We start from the raw sequence: 21,376 nt of genomic DNA, 5'->3' as shown, positions 1-21,376 counted from the left end.
TCCAGTTACTCGTCGTAGTGGACTTCAGCTTCTGAACACGATTCCTAGCTGTCAGGTGTATTGACCCACGTTTGAGTCATTAAGCTGCAACATTTGGTGCTGTGGACTTAGAAAATCCAAGATGGCCAAAAAGCCCACATGTGCGCCAGAATCCAGGAGAACCGCGCAGTTTGTGCGCACACCAAAATGGTCGCCTATCCTTCCACCCACCAGTGCGAGCGTGATGGGCCATGGGTGCCATGAGTGGAATGTGTGCCAAAGGAAAAACAGCAGTGCCTGTTAGCTTAAAAAGCCCTTTGAAATCACCTTGGTTTCTCTGAATGCAAGCTAAAAATGCCTATGTCAAACATTGCAGGATATTCAAAAATCTCACTGAACACCAGCAGACATTTGGCAGAATGAGGTTTTGTGTGCATACAAAATCTGGAAAGAAAAAGAGCCCAAAACAATGTTCATAACAAAACTGGCTGAGTGGTTGAGGTCAGCAGCTTAAGTTAAACTGAACTGAAAACCACTAAAATCGAAATGTTTAAATTAAATGAGGGATCTACTTTTGAGTATCACATAGTTTGTAACTGTTGAAATGTCATAGTTTTGAACTTAGAATCAGTACTCTAGCTGCATGTGTAAAAATTGTCAGTTTTATTTGAATGTAGAAAACTGGGAACAAAAAGTGACATTTAGCTGAAACCTGGCTTAATGAAACTGGATTCTGCCTGACAACTACCCCCGACAAGAGTTGAAACTGGATCAACAGATGTGTTCCCAGGCCTGGCTGCAATCTGATGCCCCCACAAAAAGGAGGTGACACCTCTCTGATTGAATTACCTGGGGACTGCAGGAAACTGAACAATGGACTCAGGCAAATGTTATATTCGGGGGGGCCGTAAAGTGGCTTCCTCTTGGGGGAAGTGGGAGGAGAAGTGCCTGTGAGAGCCAGCTGAGCTTGGGGGAAGTGGATCAACCAGTTCTTCCACCATGTGATGTGGGAAGCCACACCCCTTTTTGACCAGGGCATAAGTTAAAAAGATAGATAACTCATAGTGCGGACTGGTCAAAATTATATAAGTAATATCATTATTCTTGTGATTTTTCTGTGCACGTTTTAAGAGGCGTTAGGACCCTGTGGTGTATTCTGGGGAGTTGCTAGCGGAAAATAGGGTCTTACTCCAAATGTCTGCATGTTAAAAATCTGACACTTCATCAATTAATGTCCATACTCCTTGCGCACATGTGTGTAATTTTGGTAAATGTCGGATATTGGTAAACCAGTCAAAAAGCGCAAAATGTTGTCATTTTTGAATGCAAGCCCCAGGAAGATCAGAGGCGGACAAGCATGGACCATAAGGAATACATAATGTGTACATGTAATTTCAACAAATTGTGTATTTGGGAAATATATATTTGAATCAAATATAGATTTGTGGGTAAATTGACCAGGGGAGGATCCTCTGACCCATAAACAGACCTCATCATGATGACAATCCATTTCCTTCCCCCAATCATGGGAGAGGGGAGAATTGGGGGAGAATTGGGCCAATGACAAGTAGAGAGGGGCAGGCTCAGTTATGCCACGCACACACCCACTTCCAAAACACATAAAAAGAGACTGCTGGGACAGGTAGGGACATTCAATTCCATTTTCTGCAGGACGCTCTGCCGGGAGACTCCAGACTTCACATCCATCAATCTCCAAAGACCAGAACTTTACTTCAGAACTTACAGCAAGATCCTAAACCCACAAACTGAGAACTCTTCTCAGCAGGCCTCAGCATCCTTAAAATCATTTGCAAACTATTCCACAGCCGGGCGAGCTGTCTGAATTCTTTTGCCAAGAACTTTTGCCAGTACCCAGAAAGCAGTGTTACATCCAGAATCCACTTGATCCGGACCGGAAAGCAGAGCAGTATCCAGAACCAGAGGCTGCTGTATCCAGAGAGGCTAGACCGGCAGAGCAGAGCTGACCCAGACCGCTGTGAGCAGAACCAGAGATCCGGATCGCTGTGAGCAGAACCGGTGCCTGATTGACCTGCCGAGCAGACAGAACCGCCGCCGGACGTGTTGACCAGATCCGTGACGCGGCCTAGTTTAAATTTATATTGTGAGTACCTAGCAGAACTGTGCAGAACCAATCTCTTAGTTAAAATAATGTAATTCAAGCTATTTTAACCTAAGTAGAACTGCCTCCTAGAAATCGTGTCATCTGTCATTTTTAAAGCTGCACAACTGTCACCTGTCAATTCAGCAGCTGCAAGCTGTCACCTGTCATTTTGAGTTTTACTTTAAATCCGAAAATCTACCTTTATTAAATCATCCGTATCTCTGGAACCGTTTGTCCTAGGAACGAGATTTAACTTTCCTCTGAAAGCTTAGAATCGAAGCTTTCCAACGAACCTAGAATCGACTCCTTATACTTTTACTGCAATCGATTTACGCACTCGCGAAATTTACCGCGATTTGCGATTTTGGCTCAATTTCTCCACTTGTCAAAATAGCAGCTCCATTCTTTCCTTTGTTAAAATCCGTTTGCAACCTGGTAATAACTCATAGAGCATTGCTAAAGTGAGCCTGAACTAATACCAACAAGCATCTCTCACTCACCCTGAATCTCTAGAGGGAATTAAAATCAGTTAGCACATTTTCCCATCTGTTGCCATCACATTTAAAAGCATTTTGGGCCTCTGTTTCAAACTTCTACCTGTTTCCTCTAAGCTTGCTGGGGGGGAACTGAATTTCGTATTGTATTTGATTGCATTCCTGAGAACTGTGTGCTCCTCTTTCCATCTCCTTCCATTTCTTACATTGCATATGCGGGGTTGGGAGGCGAATTGCCAGAGAAAAAGTGATTACATTGTTGTTGGTTGAAATCATATCAAGTTTATTTTGCTGTACTGCATTTTATTCCACCTTGCATTTCCTTGAAACCATAAAGCATTTTCAGCTACCTCATCCTCTATACTACTCCTAAGTAATCAAGTGAAACCAGGTGTTAAACTACCAACTATTAAGCAGTATAAGATTTCACTTGACGGTGAACAAGCTTTCAAGAGTATAGTTTCTGATTTTGTACATCGAGGACTGATTGAGGAAATTGCAGGAGGTTTGTGTAATAGTCCGATTCTACCGGTGTATAAGAAAGGGGATAATGCAATTCCTTTCCATTTCATTATTGTTTTAAGTGCTATTAATAATATTGTTGCTCCACAATTTCCGATTGTGCCTGATGTGCCTAGAATATTGACAATGATTCTGGCTTCAGCTACTCATTTTAGTGTTGTGGATTTAAAGAATGCTTTCTTTAGTATTCCTGTACATGTTGACAGTAGATTTTTGTTCGCGTTCACCCTAGGGAGACGCTCGATTACATTCACTCGAGTGCCACAAGGGTACACTGAGAGTCCAAGCATTTATAGTAGAGCTTTGAAGGAACAACTCGATACACTTGAGTTGTCTTCCACTTGTACGTTATTGCAGTATGTTGACGACCTCCTTTTAGCTGCAGATTCAGAAGTTGCTTGCAAGGAGGGCACCGTGTAGCTGCTTATCCATCTAGCAGAGCATGGGCATAAGGCTTCACTGAAAAGGTTTCAATATTGTCGACATGAGGTCGCCTATTTAGGCTATCTCCTGTCAAAGGAGGGGAGAAGACTGACAACTGAACGGGTACAAAGCATCTATAGCATGTCTGTCCCAAATACACAGAAAGATGTCAGAGCCTTTATAGGCATGGCTTCATACTGTAGACAGTGGATCCCAAACTTTCCATTAATGATAAAACCAATGTTGGCATTGACAAAGAAGGGCATTTCTTTGCCTTAACCGTGGAACATGGATTGCCAGAAAGCTTTTGATCTGCTCAAGGAGCATGGAGGGAAGAATAGACTGTGCGGTTATTTTTCCTCCACGCTTCACCCTGTTGCATGTGCTTTGCTGAGATGTTTGAGAGCTGTTGCTGCTGCCGCTGCATCTGTACAAAAAAGTGAGGGATTGGTTCTGGGTCACTCCTTAACCGTGATGGTACTTCACTCTGTATACGTTCTATTAAACAGAATGCAAACGCAACATCTCACATCAGCATGATTAACAAGACACAAGCTGATTCTATTTGCACCGTATATCCAAATTAAGAGATGTTGTGCATTAAATCCGGCCGAACTATTGCCTCTTCTGCAAGAAATTGCTTGCAGTGACACAATGTCACGTGACTGCCTCTATACCATAGAACAAGAGACTAAGGGCAGAATTGACTTAAGTGATACACCGTTAAAAGATCCACAAGGGGAGTTGTTTTGCGATGGCTCCGGCTTCAAACTTCCGGATGGTACATCCACTGCTGCTTATGCCATCACTACATTAAGCACTATTGTGGAAACCAGAAGAATTCTGCATAACTCTGTACAGGCCGCAGAGATTATTGCATTGACTCGAGCTTGTGAACTTTCAGAAGGGCTTAGTGTGAATATATTTACAGACAGTCAGTATGCCTTTGGGGTGGTTCATGACTTCAGTCAATTATGGGCAGAGAGAGGTTTCTTGACCTCACATGGAATTAAGATACACCATGGTACTTTGATAGTTCGGCTACTTTCAGTACTTGCACTTCCCACCCAGTTAGCAATAATGAAGTGTGCAGCACACCAGAAAGTAACAGATAATGTGGGGAGAGGAAACACTTTTGCTGACAGCATAGCCAAACAGACTGCCACCGATTTGCATTCCGAAACGTATATTACAAAAGAAGTCACTAACACCTGTATGATAGACGTAGGAATTGGGTGCATAAAAGACATTCAGGCTGATGCCACTCCAGATTAATTTAAACAGTGGGCTGAGGGTTCAGCAAGTTTAGACGATGAAGGTTGTTGGGTAGATAATGGAAAGCAAAGATGGATGCTACCCAATGCTTATGTCACTGCTATGGTTACGGTGGCTCATGGTCCAACTCACATTTGTGCTAAAAAGATTTGTAAACTGAAACTGTCTGAGTCAATGTAAATATCTCAACAACTGCTGAGAGTTTTGTTCAAAATTCCATGGTATGCTTACAGCATAATGTTGGGAAGGTTACATCAAAACTAAGTAGTAGTTTTGGTTCCCCCCTCTGTGCCTTTTGATGTTATACACTTCGATTTCATTGAAATGGAGCGTTGTCAGAATTACAAATATGTTCTGGTAGTTATTTGTGCTTTCAGCAAATGGGTCGAAGCTTTCCCTGTAAAAGATGCCCCAGCAATGTCGACGGCGAAAACCATGCTGAAGGAATATTTTCCTAGGTTTGGTTTGCTGAGGGCATTTGGTTGGGCAATGGTCCACACATTATCGCTGCTGTTATCCTGCAAGTATGCGCAGGATTACAGATCGATAAACGGGTCCATTCAGCCAGACGTGCTAGAGTGCTGGACTTGTAGAACACCATAACGGTATTTTAAAGAATAAAATGGTGAAAAATCTGTGCAAGTAGCGATTTCAAATGGCCAGATGCTTTACCGATAGCTCTATTGTCCATGCGGATGACTGCACAGTCCAGGATAGGGCTCTCTCCCTAAGAGATAATCATGGGGAGACCAGCAAATATTTGGAATGTACCCAAACCCAAACGGTTAAAAGATGTAGAGCATTTTCTCCTTTCTGAATACTGTGACCAGTTAACTCAAAACTTGTATTTCATTTACCACCAGGTCCCAGTGAAATACGAGGGTCCAGGTCATCAACTCCGACGTGGCTATTGGGTGCTCGTAGAATCATTTGCTGCCTCACACCTCGCTGGAGAGGACCGTACCAAGTCATGTTGGCCACACAGACCGCTGTACGAGTGTAAGGGAAATGACACTGGATCCACACACGCACATCAAGAAGATACCTTTTCCTCTGCCCCACGTCAAAGGGGAAGAAAAGAAAATTGTTCACTTTGATGCTCACCGCGAGCCTGTTTTCTCAATGGAAATCCTTCCTGAGCCCGTGGGGCCTGGGGAGACTACTGCTTTGCCTTCAAGTTCCTCTGTGTCTCTTTCTGCACTGTTGAGCAATATTGCTTCTGCTCTATCACTTCCTTCAGGAAGCGACAACACTCTGTTCACAGATCACACCCTACCTGGAGTTTTGAGGTATGATCTGCATCTGAGACACCGGACTTACAGCACAGCATTGGCTGTGCCCACAAGGAATCATCGTTGAGCCAGTCCCTTGTCACTCTTTCACTGAAAAAAAAATAAGAGGCAGGGAACGGCAAAGTTACCTTCAAGCAAGATAGGCCACATGGTCTGAAACTACCGACATAACCTAAAAGAGCCTAATGGAAAGGTTTCTAAACGGACTCTGAGAAACAATATCCTTGTGGATGACAAAGAATCTGTTCATCAGAGATCATGGTCCTTAAGGACCCACTGTATAATAATCACAGTACTGGTTTGTTTAATAATTATATTTGCGCGTGGGTTCTGGTACATGGAAAGAGTGCATCCACTTGAGACTTTGTTACCTACTGAAATAATCTCCACTGTGTCTCCACCTTTCGTGCATCTGCACACTCTTCCTTCTCGAGACTCCCAACATAGACAGGGTTACCATAATAACACTCTCCTAATTATTATGAATGCGACCTATGTGATTCTGAATGGAACAAATAGCTGGGTGTGTTCACATGTGCCACAGCATGGGGAAAAGGGACTAGGCTGGTATATTCATCCTCTTCCCTTAACTACAGCATGCTACGCCTCACTCAGGGCATTATTCTTTGGTCGTTGGAATGATAGTATTTCTGGGAACTTCGATGGGATCAATCTGAATGAATTTGAAAAACGAGTCCTAACACCTTTGAGATGTTTTCTCTTTGCGAATTGAATCAAACTCAATGTTGCTTCTATTAGGCCTTCTGATAGACTCTCTAGACCTTTTCAACTGATTTCTTTCAAGATAGCTCCCGTAGGCAACCGGATATGCCATGCCTACTTCCTATACTATTAATCACAGCCCCAACTCTCTCCTTCTGTATACCAAGGAAAGGTTCTCAGTCAATGGGTACATTCGAGGGTTGTACTAACATTGCAAATCTAACCAGTGAGGACAGACCTTTGTTTTTGGCAATGAAGCTTATCCTTGGTTACCTAGAGATTGGCAGGGTACTTGTTACTAGGGTATCTTGTTACCAGGGGTAGATGTGGCTACCACCTCTGAAGTCTCTAGAGCTCGTCCAAGGTGGGATGAGAATGGTGACACTCCTTCACAAGTCATGAGTGATGTAGTGAAATCCTTTGTGCCATTTTGGGGACAGATAATTAATTCTGTGGATTTTAGAAGACTAGCAAGGGTACTGGAAAAGACCATCTACAGGACCACCGATATTCTGTACAACATGACGCTAGAGCAAAAGGCAATTAGATTAGTGGCCCTCCAAAATAGGATGGTGTTAGAGGTCATCCTAGCTGAGCGTGGTGGGGTATCTAAATTGGTGGGATCCGTGAACTGTGTTTTTGCACCTGGCTCCTCCACTACCATATTCAAGGCAATACAAAATCTACATACCTTGAGTACTGAAGTACATGTCCCCGAGGGAAACTAGGATCTTAGTGCTTGGTTCTGGGACTTACTACGATCATGGGGTTGGAAACTCTTTGCAGTCCTAATGATAGTTTTTGGTGTTCTACTGTTTTTTTTTTGTTGTGTACAATGTCTTCCTGCCATATGTTCAATGTTAGGAGGGTGTTGTGCACAAATGATAGGTACATTAAGACCAAAGTCACATGCGCCCAAGAAAACTGCTAAGGCTTTTGTAATGAAGGATATTGCTATCAAGGAACTTATAGAGATTGACATTTCTGAAGAATGTGATTCAGAATGTACGGACATTGAGGCGTGCGGTTTTGAGTAGAGCGAATGTTTGGGTAATGCTCTTGGCTTAGGTCAAAAGGAGAGTTTGTTAAACTGTATTCTTATAATACCGCCTTGATATGAATATTGGCCTAAGCCCATTCGCGTTGCACAGAAAACAGCATCTGAAATGCACCGATTTCTGATCAACTTTGCCGCTATTTTAAGAATCATCTGCCATTTTGATTTTAACTCCTGCTTGTGTCCTAAAATGGTGGACTGGGTTTTCAACTTGCAGCCAAGCCGAACGACCTTTGAGTTGTGTCAACATTTAGGCTGACCAAGAGCAGACTGTTTGTTCTATGCAAAGAAACCTTGTGACTCGTATGAACTGCAATCCAAGTGTTGTCTGCACTCACAAGCCTCATCCTCACATAAACAGCGGAACAATGTAGAGTAAACTCAAACCGTGGGCTTTGGTTGTAATGTATTGTATTCTTTCTTGAAACTAGGCTTACTATGAGCCAGAGACCCAATACTGTCATTGTAACTTCATGGACATGCAAACTTGTTAAATCCTTGGTACAATATTGTAATATTTGTAATGTGAACTGGGCACAAACCTTAGCATGTCAATTATTAGTTTGGAGAGGGGATGGACAATGTTTGGAAAATTGTATAAAAGCATCCGCATTAAGATGTCTAGCACTCTCACCCCTCACTGTGTCTGCTGGTACACACTGTGAGATGTTGCGAGCCAGATAGCTATCTGCTTGCTTTGAATTCTGTAAAGAAATAAAAGATACTTGTATCTTTTTGACCCGCGATTGGCGTATTTCATTTTGTGGTACTAAGCCTCGATATTTCTTTGGTCTTTTAAATGTACTACTGTAAATAAATCAAGAGATCATAGAGAATGCTTATTTATGCAGACCATCATCCTACATACCAGCAGACATAACAAATTCATCATCCACTACTATCTAGGTCAATGCTTTTTTGTGTACTTTGATTATTCGTACATATCATCGGTAAAGTGCAGGCTGCAGTGGCAGGATCAGCTCTACTTTCAATCTCGCCCACTGGAAAACCACAATTTGTAATCTATCTTCTTATTGAATCAATATCCTTCGGGAATGTATGCAGGACTGTGCCCTGAGTTTTGGCATGGCTTATAGAAGGGCAACCGATAACGATACATGAAGGCATTCTTGAAAAGTCTGCAAGATCTGTATAAAAAAATATAAATCATTATAACAAATAATACTGTATGCATGTGAATAAAGTAATTATAACACAGCTTTGTCTGGAAAGTTTGTTTTAAAAAAAGAAAGAAAACCTGTGTAACCTAGTCAAATGAACTCAGCGATAACTTTCTTACAGAATTGATTGACACACCGCAAACCATAACATGTTACTTGTCCGTTGAACGAACTTTCAAGCATCAAAAGAAAACATGCTTACAAACATGGACCACGAAACATTCCATTCTATTACAATGCACAGTGATGCAATGTGCTATTTACCGAGATAAGAATACATCAAACATTCGATAATGTGAAGCCGTTGAGATGAATGAACATTACAATACTGGGTACATTAGGTGGAACTTGATAGAGACTTTCAGAGCAGCGATCGATGAACATAGAGAAGTAAATAGTGACATACCCTTAGTTGGACAAACAAATGAGCTGATTCAGCAAGCAGGGGAACAAGTAGTCGTGGAACAGGTATCCGGGGAAACAGGTAGCTCGATGATGATATACCTTGTAGATCTCACAGATGTTCTCCTGGTAAATGTCAAGGTGTTTATAAAGGCTTAGGAAAGTGGGTGTGTATGTGAATATGTAACGTGTTGGTTGACACCCACTCAACCTCAATGCCAACCCAGCCCCCTCGCGAGCGCACAGGCATATGCCTGCTCATACAGCCTATAGGGCAATTGGACCAGGGTTGAAACTAGGGCTGTGCCGAAGAGTATATTTAGTATTCGGCCAAATACTGAACAGTTTCCCAACTATTCAGCCGAAGCCGAATATGAAGCCGAATAGTTGCTTTATTTAATCAAATATAATCCAAACTTGAAAAAACACACTTATTTAAAAAAGTATCATTTTAAATGCATTTCATACTTTTATTTCTCTTCATTGTAATCAATGCAGCATCTTTATTTAAAGTATAATAGCCAGAAAAAAAGCAGATTAAATCATAATGAAGGGACCAAATGTACAGAATGTTGTTGCATATTCAAAACCAGTGCCAGTCAAAGTAGGAGGCTTCACAAATGAAAAAGGACTAGCTTGAACAAAATGGATATTGCACACACTGGCCCACTTTGATTACCCAACATAAATTCCTCTGAGTGGCTTGTTAGGGTGAGGCATATTACTCTGCCCGACATAACCAAGCCTTGCTAGTCTCCAAAACCTATTGTGAATTCTTAATGTTTCTCCATGGACGTGGCCCATAGGAATAAATGCTTCGCACTTTTCACTTATCCTCGCCACTCCTTCTTGTCAATACACAAACATAGGCACCTTATCATTCCTGATAAAATATCAGATAATGTTTAACTCAGGGCTCAAGTCCTTAAAGAAAGAAAAGGGGGGCTATGACGTACGCAATGGGAAGTGACATGACAGGAACTGAATGTATCCTAAAGTGAAAAATGCCTATTGTCTTTTCCAACTGAAGAAAGTGCACATTGCACATAAACATTTGCCAAAAGAAAAGATTTTCCTGTATTGTTGCATGGCTAAGTATAAAAGGTGAGCACCTTTTATGTCTAAGAATCTGTAACAAAACATGCCCTATAGAGCTGATTACAATATATTTGACAGCTGTGTTAAAGCAATTTGTCTGATCTTGTGCCCAAGTGTCTGGTCTAATTCTATTCAGTTTTGCAAACTGAAGTCTATGGGCCTCATTACAAGTCCGCTTTGCTGGAATGCGGTGATTCCGTGTCTACGGTGACTCCGCTTCCGCAACCGCAAGGTTGCGGAAAGAAGGGCCGATTACGGCAGGTGGGTCGCGCGCAACACCCCGAGGCGGAAACGGAGTCACCGCCGTCACGTAAACACCTACGTGCGTGGACTTAGCACCACAGAAAATGGCACTAGAACCGTGTCCGCCCCCGCCGACACGGAAACACCGGAAGCGGAAATACCATGACCGCGGGGAAAAAAACGGAAACAGAGAGGCAGCCATTATATAAAACACAATCCACTGCCATCCTCAGACACCACAGGTCAGATCACCTCCCTGAGACTGACAAACCATCCAACACCATCATGGCATCCAGGATACCAGCACGCAGACAGAGAAAGCAGCGCTTCAGTGAGGCTGAGCTCACAGTACTGGTGGAGCACATTGTTGAGCATGCTGAAATGCTCTTTAGTGCAGATAAGCGGCGCGATACTCAGCAACGCCGCAAGAAGGTGTAGGCAGAGGCAGCACGCAAGTGCACAGCGGTTGGCGTGAGCACATGCTCAGTGAAGGAGTGCCACAAGAGGTGGGATGACCTCAGGCTCTGGGTGTGCAACCTCATCACAGCACACCCCCAACACAGCACTGCTACTGGTGGAGGCCCTGCATCCCCTCTGAAGCTGCAATCGTGGGAGGAGCGCTGCAGCAGTGTCATGCACCTCGAAGGCATCCACGGCATAGGAGAGGCAGAGGCAGGAGTGAGCCCACTTGCAGATGCTGGTAAGTGCACAGAGTACAAAGCCATACGTGCGATTGGGAGTGACCCAATGGACCCACTCCCAATGCTGCCCCCCCCAAACAGGGCAGGAGTGACCCAATGGACCCACTCCCAATGCTGCCCCCCCAAACAGGGAAAGAGTGACCCAATGGACCCACTCCCAATGCTGCCCCCCCAAACAGGGAAAGAGTGACCCAATGGACCCACTCCCAATGCTGCCCCCCCCAAACAGGGCAGGAGTGACCCAATGGACCCACTCCCAATGCTGCCCCCCCAAACAGGGCAGGAGTGACCCACTCCCAATGCTGCCCCTCAAACAGGGCAGGAGTGACCCAATGGACCCACTCCCATTGCTGCCCCCCCAAACAGGGCAGGAGTTACCCAATGGACCCACTCCCAATGCTGCCCCCCCCAAACAGGGCAGAAGTGACCCAATGGACCCACTTCCAATGCTGCCCCTCCCCAAACAGGGCAGGATTGACCCAATGGACTCACTCCCAATGCTGCCCCCCCAAACAGGGCAGGAGTGACCCAATGGACCCACTGACTGGCCAAACAATGAGTATCACATCCCCAAAGCACAATCCCTCGGAATTCACACAGTGCGTGCCTGACTGGAAGCAGAGACACACACAGTACAACAGGGTGAGGGGGACAAGATGGATGGCCTGTCACCCATCCATGGCCTACAGTTCAGCCCCTCAGAACTGCACAGCCCCATGCGCTCCCCAACTCCATCCATGGGCGAGCTCTGTACACGATTGCAGCACATCGAGCAACAACAGGCCACCCTGACGCAGCTGATGGAAAGACAGCTGGAGGAGGCCAGGCTGCAGCGTGAGGAGGCCATGCAACAGCGGTAGGAGGCCAGGCTGCAGCGGGAGGAGGCCAGGCTGCAGCGGGAGGAGGCCTGGCTGCAGCGGGAGAGCAATGCCATGTCGGTGCGTCGGCTCACCAGGTCAATTGGACGATTTGCGGCCACAATTCTCACCCTGGCATGCCATGTCAGGGAAGGGAACAGTGTGCAGTCCAGCATTGCTGAGTCAATGTTGGTAGCCCAGCAGGCGTTTCAAGGACGCTTGCCCAAAGTTACACCGACAGTCACCTCAGCCAGCACCACCCCATCCAGCTCTGCCACTGGCAGCCCACGGCGGCGTTCAAGTCGGTTGACTGGATCCACCAGCAAGGACACACCTGCGCACAAGCACCCCCGCAAATAGTGGCATCAGGGGATGCCAGTCAACATGACATTTGGGGACACCATGGGTGTTGGAGGGGTGGGAACGTTTGGGTGGTGGGGGTGGTGGGGGTTGCCCATTAGGTGGTTAGTTGTTAGGGGCCTGGTTGGGGGTGGGAACGTTTGGGTGGTTTGGGTGCTGGGTGGGCATAGGTGTACAGTTTCCCTACCCAATGCACTTTCTTCCCTGTTTAATTGATAATACAAAACCTTTGAAAACTACCATAATGAGTGGACATCTGTCATTTCATCAGCAGACAAAAATAATGTATTCACTGGCATCGTCATATCCATGCTTTGCTGTCAATGTGCAGTCTCTCAAAAGTAAATTTGAATGAGTGCATCCCGTGCTTGTTGGCCATCTTGCGCACCCCTAGGAGGTTGTGCTGCCACCCCATCCCCATCCCCATCGCCATATCCACCCCCATCTTCATCTTCTGCATCTGGGGGCAGCGGAATGTTCCTGCGCAAGCACAGATTGTGCAGCATGGCACACACAAGCACAATTTTACCCGTCTTCACTGGGTTGTAGAGCAGTGATCTTCCAGATCTGCTCAAGCAGCGGAACCTGGCCTTCAGTAGGCCAAATGTCCTCTCAATCATGCCACGTGTGCGGACGTGTGCCCTGTTGTACGCCTCCTCATGCCTGTTCCTTGGCCTCAGTACAGGTGTCATCAGCCATGGCGTGAGTGCATATCCAGCATCACCTACATGGGATGTAAATGTGTGGGACATGTCAGTGTTTGTGGTTCATCTCACGATCTGATGCAATGCAATATTCTGTCATCATACATTCATCCATATGGGCCTAGCTGTGGTCGGAAGAGCAGGTGATTGCCATCCATGGGCAATTGTTGTAGACGGTGGCATTTGGACATTGCACTATTACTTGCTGTGAATATGAAGTGGACCTTATACACGATAGTAGTTGGTAAGTAAGGCACTGTGCAATGACAAGCACACATGGGGGAGTCATTCCATGGCCTGTGATGACTTGACTGTTGCAGGATGTCTCATGTGCAGCCGTCATGTGCTTTGGGGGGGCGAGTGGTCCTAAGTGTGGGTGGCTGTATTGAGTGGATCAACTTGTAGGCCTGTTGGCAGCTTTGGTCGTATGTCTCCTTAGGCCAGGGTGTGTGTACTTTGGCAACCGGTCATGTGTAGATATGTGATGTGTGGGTTATGCTGACCGTCCATTACCTGGGCCAGGGGGTGATGCATGTGCAGTTGTAGCAGCCCACTTACACAGGTCATTGGCCTGGGCACTCAACACACTTCAACAGGGCCTATGCATTGGCAGTTGTACTCACCCAATAGGCATGTGCTTTGTCCAGCGTAGCGTTCCATGTAGCGTGGCAATGTGGAATTCCGCAGGACCATTGAGTCATGTGTTGACCCTGAAAAATGTGCGCAGCAATGTGTAATCAGCAGTCCGGCTTCACATACCATCTGTACATTCAGTGAGTGGTACTGTTTCCTATTGCGGTACACCATCTCCATTGCACGTGGTACTGTCAGCTCTATGTGGGTGCAGTCTAATGCACCTATGCAATTTGGCATGGCTGCAATGGCATGGAATGCCAACTTGGTTGCAATGACCTCTGCAAGTGTACGGGGTAGGGCGATGTGTTCCGTCACATGGCACAGCAGAGCGTCCAGTACCTGTCCCAATATTTTGGAAAAACAGGGTTGTGAGAGCCTGTGCAGCTCACCAACTGTGTGCTGATAAGTTCCGGTGCCTAGGAAATGCAGTACTGACACCACCTTCAGGAGGGGGGGGATTGCGGTCGAGATGGCAATGTGGTTGCTGATGTCATCCTCAATCATGGCGGTGATGTACATGATTGTTGGACGGTCCAGCCGGTATAGTGTGTGGATGTGTCCTGGGGTCAGGTTCCAGAGTGAGGCCCTGATGCGGGGTATTGCAGGCTGCCTGCGGGGTGGTGCCGGCTGCGCAATTGAGTTTGGCATGGGTGCAGGGTTTGCTAACTGACGCCTGTGCCTCCTCCGCCTCCGCCTCATCCTCCTCTGCACCATTGCTGCCACCATGTGCATTGCTGCCTGCAGGTTCAATAGTCCCAGTCCCAATGATGCTGCTGCCTGCATTGTTATGTTTGGAGTTAGCCTGGGTGAGGCCCTTTTGTAGCCTCCCAGTGACCTGCTGGGTCCGGCTTGCCTCATTCGGGGCACCTGTGGCCTGATTCACCTCACCTGGTACTGTTTAACGTCATGTTCGCGGTGGCGTCGATACCGCCTCCATGGCCACGGTTTTCCACCATTTTTGTGGCGGTGTTTCCATGTCTGTGGTACTCGTGATGCCCATGGTATTTCGTGTTGCCGGTAACTGGGTGGTTTCACCGCCGTCCCATTCTACGGATCCCTTAACTCTGCAGCGGCGGTTTGTGGTGGTGGTTTTTCCGGGTCCGTGGGTCGTGATTGCACGGTCACGGAAAAGACGGTGGTGTGGTTTTACCAGTGGCGTTAAGTCCGGGTCAGCAGACTCGTAATGAGGCCCTATATTTGCCTTTCTGACTTCTTGTTCCATTGTATTCAAATGAGAATGACAAAGTATTCGGCAACAGCCGAATAGCAAGAAACTATTCAGCCTGAGCCGAATAGCTTTTTTTCAGCCGGAATTCGGCTGAATACTTACTCGAAGCCGAAGTTCGGTCCACCCCTAGTTGAAACACAAACACAAAATGCTTGTGTGGGTCTTTTTTTTAATGAAAGTGGCCTACCTTTTTCGGCCTTATGGGCTAGTTTTATGAGTTACTTCAATATGTGGCTAGAAGTAGTGAGCACTGTTGCTGAATATATTTTTCGTTACATGCACAATTTGCATCACCTTTCCATCAAAATACTCAACTTTGGGTAATATTCAAACAGTGCGCCGAAAAGGAATGAATAGCGACTTTAAATTGTGTGCCACATTTTCATTGGTGACCGAGAAAATCTTAGGGCCCAGTACGACCCTTTTGATAGGTGCCAACTGCCATTGATACTAGTGAGCAGGATGGATGGGGACGAGGTGAGTGCAAAAGGCCCGGAACACTGCTCAACGGACAAAACTGTAACGCTCACCTGATTCCCACGGAGGCGCAGGTCTGGCTTCGAGTGCTGATGCTTCTTCAATGGTGAAGCGCAGGACTCTGAAGATGGACAGGAAGGGCCCTCTACTCTGGCTTCTCCGGCTCGCAGGAATATTCCCCTGTGCGTGAAAAGGGAGTATTACCTACTGACTGAGTTATGCTCAAGCCTCCCACTCTCTTCCAACCCTCCACGATACCCTTCCACGATTCCCTGTGAAGTCTCACCTTAGGGTCTGAAAGGATGAGCTCTCCATCCTGATTCTGACGCAGGGGCGCGTTGAACCCAGTTACTTCATTGGATTGAGGTTGGATGGGAGTTCAGGTAAGCTTGATTATACTGGTAAGGCGCTGTAAAAGTTCTGTTGCAAGTTCAAAAGTTCAAGCTTTAAATAATAATGTTCATTGTCTTTTTTCAGGTGATGAATGAAGATTCCTTTGGAGACTTCTTGCAACAAAGCGCTGATGTTGATGTCTTTTCCCCATAGGGGCCGGGGTTCGGAATGCTGGAGATATGGCGCCGACCCGAAGTGAAACGTGCAGTTCCAGTAAAGATCTGGTAAGTCCTAGATGAGCGCTCAGGTAATGTTTTTTGCATTCGCTCATCTAATGTCTTTGGCCCTCATTACGACCCTGGCGGAAAGGGGTTTACGCCGGCGTAAACCATGGCGTACCTTACCGCCTGAGTACGAGTTTCCTTAGCGCCATGGTGATTTTAACGCCTGCTTTTAGCAGGCGTTAAAATCCATGGCGCTAAGGGACCTTGTAGTTAATTACGCCACTGTAATTTACGGTGGCGTAATTAACGCCTTCCCCACTCCCATTATGCCCTATGGGGCCAGGAATGGGAATGGGGAAGGGTAAATGGGGATTGGGGACTTACCGCCCCGCCAACCTCGGAATGGGGCGGTAAGTCCGCCAACCCCCATGGCGGAGTTGGCAGCTTAGCGCCATGGACCATGGTGCAAATTGCACCATGGTCCTCCGCCAAGGTCGTAATGAGGGCCTTTGTCTTTTTTCCCCATAGGGGCCGGGGTCCTGCTTGGAAGCAGCAAGACCCGAAATGAAATGGGAATGACCCAACAGGTAAGTCTTAGAAGGAAACTGAGCTTTTCCTATTCCCTTCCTTCTCTCACCTCTTATTCTTGTCTTTTTCTCTAGGCTCTGGGAAGTGGCTGTGTATCCGGATGATTGCTGCTGAAGATGGAGGAACCCAGGAAAGGTGAGTGAAATGCAGCGCTGCAGCGATCGTAACGAAATGCCTTTAAAAATGATGTCTTCCCTTTCAGGATCGTCGGTGATGTCTCCGTGGTGCAGATTAGCTGGTAGGTCTCTTGTCTCCCTTTGCAGGTGACCCAGGATGCTGACAGGCGTGGCTGAAGTCCAGATGCAGGAGCTGACACGGTGAGCGTCCAGCTGCGAGGAGCAGAACAACGCGAAGCGTGAGTTGCTGATCGGGTGTGGTTTAAATAGCTCCAAGTGTGTATCCTTCCTCTGATCAGGTATGTATCCTTCCCCGACCACACCCGGGTGGAAAGTAGTCCCACAGGTAAAGTAGTTCCTATTCAGGCCTCAAGAGGGCCTGGATGTGGCAGCATGGTCTGCATCAGGTAAGTGCACATTAAAACACTTGAACACATGTCGAGCTTTATGAGCCTGGCGCCTAAGGCGCCAGGACAGAGGTCCAACATGAGCCTGGCACCTACGGCGCCAGGACTGAGTCCAAAGGGCCCCAGCTTGGGCCCGCTGGCACTCCCCTGGGGGAAATGATGCCTGCCTCTGGGGTTGCTGGGTCGGACCTGGCTCCTTGGAGGTAGGCATCATGACAGTACCCCCCCTCAAGGCCCCTCCCAAGGTTCTTCCCTCCGGGGGTTTGGGCTTGTTCGGAAATCTCCGGTGAAACCTTTGTACTAATCGAGGTGCGTGGACATGGTTACTAGGCTCCCACGATCTCTCCTGAGGTCCATATCCCTTCCAGTCAACAAGATAGAAGAGTTTCGACTTTACCACCTTGGAGTCTAAAATGTCTTTAACTTCGAATTCTAATTCCCCTTCAATTTGAACTGGATCTGGAGGCTTGGACAATCGGGTTCCTGGTTGTACTGGCTTCAAAAGTGATGCATGAAAAACTGGATGAATACGCATGTTGGACGGTAGATCCAGTTTAAAGGCCACTGGGTTGATTATAACTTTGATGGGATAAGGTCCTATGAATCTGGGATTGAAGGTTCGCGGGCCCTTGAGGGGTAAATGTTTAGTTGCTAGCCATACCTGGTCTCCTACTTGGTAAGGAGGAGTTTTACTTCGGTGCAAATCAGCGTTTTCTTTATACTTTTTCTTGGCTTGCTGTAAATGAGTTGCAGCTTCTTTGAAGGCTCGGGTTATTGTGGAATGCAGATGATTTACTGCGGGCATTTCCAGGGTCAGAGGTGGATCTAGATCAGAGGTCCGAGGATGGTGACCATACAAAGTATAAAAGGGGGTTTGTCCGGTTCCAGAATGCACTGAATTGTTGTATGCATATTCTGCGATCCAAAGGATGTCTTTCCAATTTAACTCGGATTGGTGTAACATGCACCGAAGATATTGCTCGAGAGTCTGATTGGTTCTCTCGGTTTGTCCGTTGGTCTGGGGGTGGTGGCTGGTGGATAACCGCACATCTATTTGTGCTAGTTGGCAACACTTCTTCCAAAATTGTGACATAAATTGACTTCCACGATCCGAGACTAAAATGGAAGGGAAACCATGTATGCGAACTATATTCTCCAGGAATTCCTTGGCCAAGGTGGAAGCTGAAGGCAAACCCTTTAAAGGGATAAAGTGGGCCATTTTGGAGAATAGGTCCACAATTACAAGGATTGTGTTGTAACCAGCACAAGGAGGCAGATCCGTTATAAAGTCCATTGACAGGGTGTGCCATGGTGCCGGTGGAATATCCAAGGGTTGAAGTAGGCCCGCTGGCCTTTTCTTTTGAGCCTTGTTTTGGGCGCAAATTCCACAAGACAGTACAAAAGACTTTATGTCTTTTCTCCAAGAAGGCCACCAGAAGTGGCGTTTGATTTTTTCCTCCGTTTTAGCGATACCAGGGTGTCCTTCCATTAAAGATTCATGATGATGGGCAATAACAAGTTCTTGCAATTCTTTACTTGGCAGAAACAACCGCTCCTGGAAGTAGGGTAAGTCATCCTTAACGGTGTAATGAGGACCCTTTTGACTCCATTCCAGTAAGGTTGAAGAGTCTAGAAGTTGTTTTACTTGCGTTTTGATATCCTAAATAGATTGCAATGAATTTAAGCCTAAGATTCTTTGCTCAGGTATGATGGGCAGAGGTTCTAAGCTCGAATTAGGTTCTTCCATGCCAATCCGGGATAAGGCGTCTGCTTTTCCATTCTTGCAGCCAGGGCGATAGGTAATTACAAAATCAAATTCTGCAAAGAATAGAGCCCATCGGAGTTGTCGTGAAGATCGAGCTTTGGCCGTCTTTAAATACTGTAAGTTTCTGTGGTCCGTAATTACGGTGATGGTGTGTCTTGCCCCGAGAAGGTAGTGACGCCAAGCCTTGAAAGCAGATTTGATGGCCAGTAACTCTTTATCGGTAATTGCGTAGTTGATTTCAGGAGGAGAAAATTTTCTGGACCAAAAGGCCACTGGGTGTAGTTGGTTAGTTTTTGGGTCTCTTTGCGACAGGACAGCTCCCATGGCCGAACTGGAAGCATCGGTTTCCACTATGTACGGGAGATCTGGGTGCGGGTGCTTCAATACAGGTGCAGAGGTGAATTTGGTTTTCAGGTCCTGGAAGGATTGTTCGGCCTCAAGAGTCCATTCGAAGCGTTTGTTTTTCTTTAGGAGAGCGGTGATGGGTTGGACTGTTCGGGAAAATTCCGGGATGAATCTTCGATAGAAATTGGCAAAGCCGAGCATGCTCTGAACTCCCTTCACCGAGCTTGGAGATGGCCATTTGAGGATGGCGTCCACCTTTCGCGAGTCCATTCGGACTCCTTGAGGTGTCAGGATGAATCCGAGAAACTCAACTTCTGTGGTATGAAAAACGCATTTTTCGAGTTTTGCAAATAGTCTGTGCTGGCGCAGTTTCTCAAGAACTGCCCTAACATGTTTTCTGTGATCAGATTCTGAAGAAGAGCACACCAGGATGTCGTCAATGTAAACAATGACGCAGACATCGATAAGTTCCCGAAGAACATCATTCGTAAAGTACTGAAAGGCGGCAGGTGCATTGCACAAACCGAAGGGCATCACCTGATATTCGAAGAGCCCAAATTTGGTGCGGAATGCAGTCTTCCATTCATCGCCTTCTTTTATGTGCACCAGGTGATAAGCTCCTCGGAGATCTAACTTGGTGTACACACAAGTGTCTTTCACCTGGTCGATAAGCTCAGGGATCAAGGGCAGAGGATAACGATTCTTAATCGTTATTTGATTTAGGGCGCGATAGTCTATACACGTTCTAAGGTCGCCTTCTTTTTTTGGCACGAAGAACAGAGCTGAAGAGACAGGAGACTTGGACGGGCGAATAAAACCATTGGCTAGGTACTGATCTAAATACTGACGCAAATGCAGGTTCTCAGGTTCCGTAAGAGCATAAATCCTACTACAAGGTAGTTGAGCATTGGGTACCAGATCGATCTGGCAATCATAAGACCGATGGGGAGGTAACGTGTTAGCCTGTTCTTTCTGAAAAACCTCTTGGAATTCTTGGTATTCTGACGGTAGCTGTAGAGGGGTGGAAGTTGCTGTGGCTAGACCCATAGCTGGATTTCTTGGATAACAAGTTGGTTCACAATCAGGAAAACTTATCTTCTTTGCTCACCAGTCAATTCTGGGATTATGTGTTTCTAACCAAGGAATTCCAAGAATTACTTGAAATTGTGGGGCCTTGATCACATCAAACACGATTGCTTCCCGATGTCCATCCTGACCCACCAGTGTCACTTCAACAGTGGAATGCATTACAGGCCCTGAGGCTATTTTCGGTTCCATCTACTGTAGTAATGACATCTTGGGTTACTTTCGGGCGGAGAGGAAGCTTAATCCTGGAAGCCAATTCACGGTCTATGTAATTTCCAATAGCTCCACTGTCGATGTATGCTTTTATAGCATGCAACTGCTGAGGCTGTTTTGGGTCCACGAGCACCATTGGCATGACGAAATGCGAGGTCAAAGAGTTAGTTTTCAAGCTCGGCAAGCGGACCCCTACGCTTGCCAGGCTAGGTCGTTTCCCGAATCAGGTGTCTCTAATTCATTATCAGTAGCTCCAACCACCTTCTTAAGTGGTTTAACTGGACAATTTCGAAGAAAGTGACCGGAAGTCCCGCAATACAGACAAAGTTGCATTTGCCACCTTCTCTCTCGTTCTTTCTGCGTTAAAGGTCCTTTAACACCACCGATTTGCATAGGTTCAGATACGTCGGTACTCTTGGAGGTAGCGTGGGTTTTGATCGGTGCTCGGTTTTCATACTTGAACCGATCTGCTTTTCTATTTTGAAGTCTGTGATCAAGTTGAACCACCAAGTCAATGTAGTCTGC

The sequence above is a fragment of the Ambystoma mexicanum genome, chromosome 2p (assembly GCF_040938575.1).
Source record: "Ambystoma mexicanum isolate Mex_15411 chromosome 2p, UKY_AmexF1_1, whole genome shotgun sequence".
Classification (NCBI taxonomy): Eukaryota; Metazoa; Chordata; class Amphibia; order Caudata; family Ambystomatidae; genus Ambystoma; species Ambystoma mexicanum.
Note: the sequence above shows the minus strand (reverse complement) of the source record.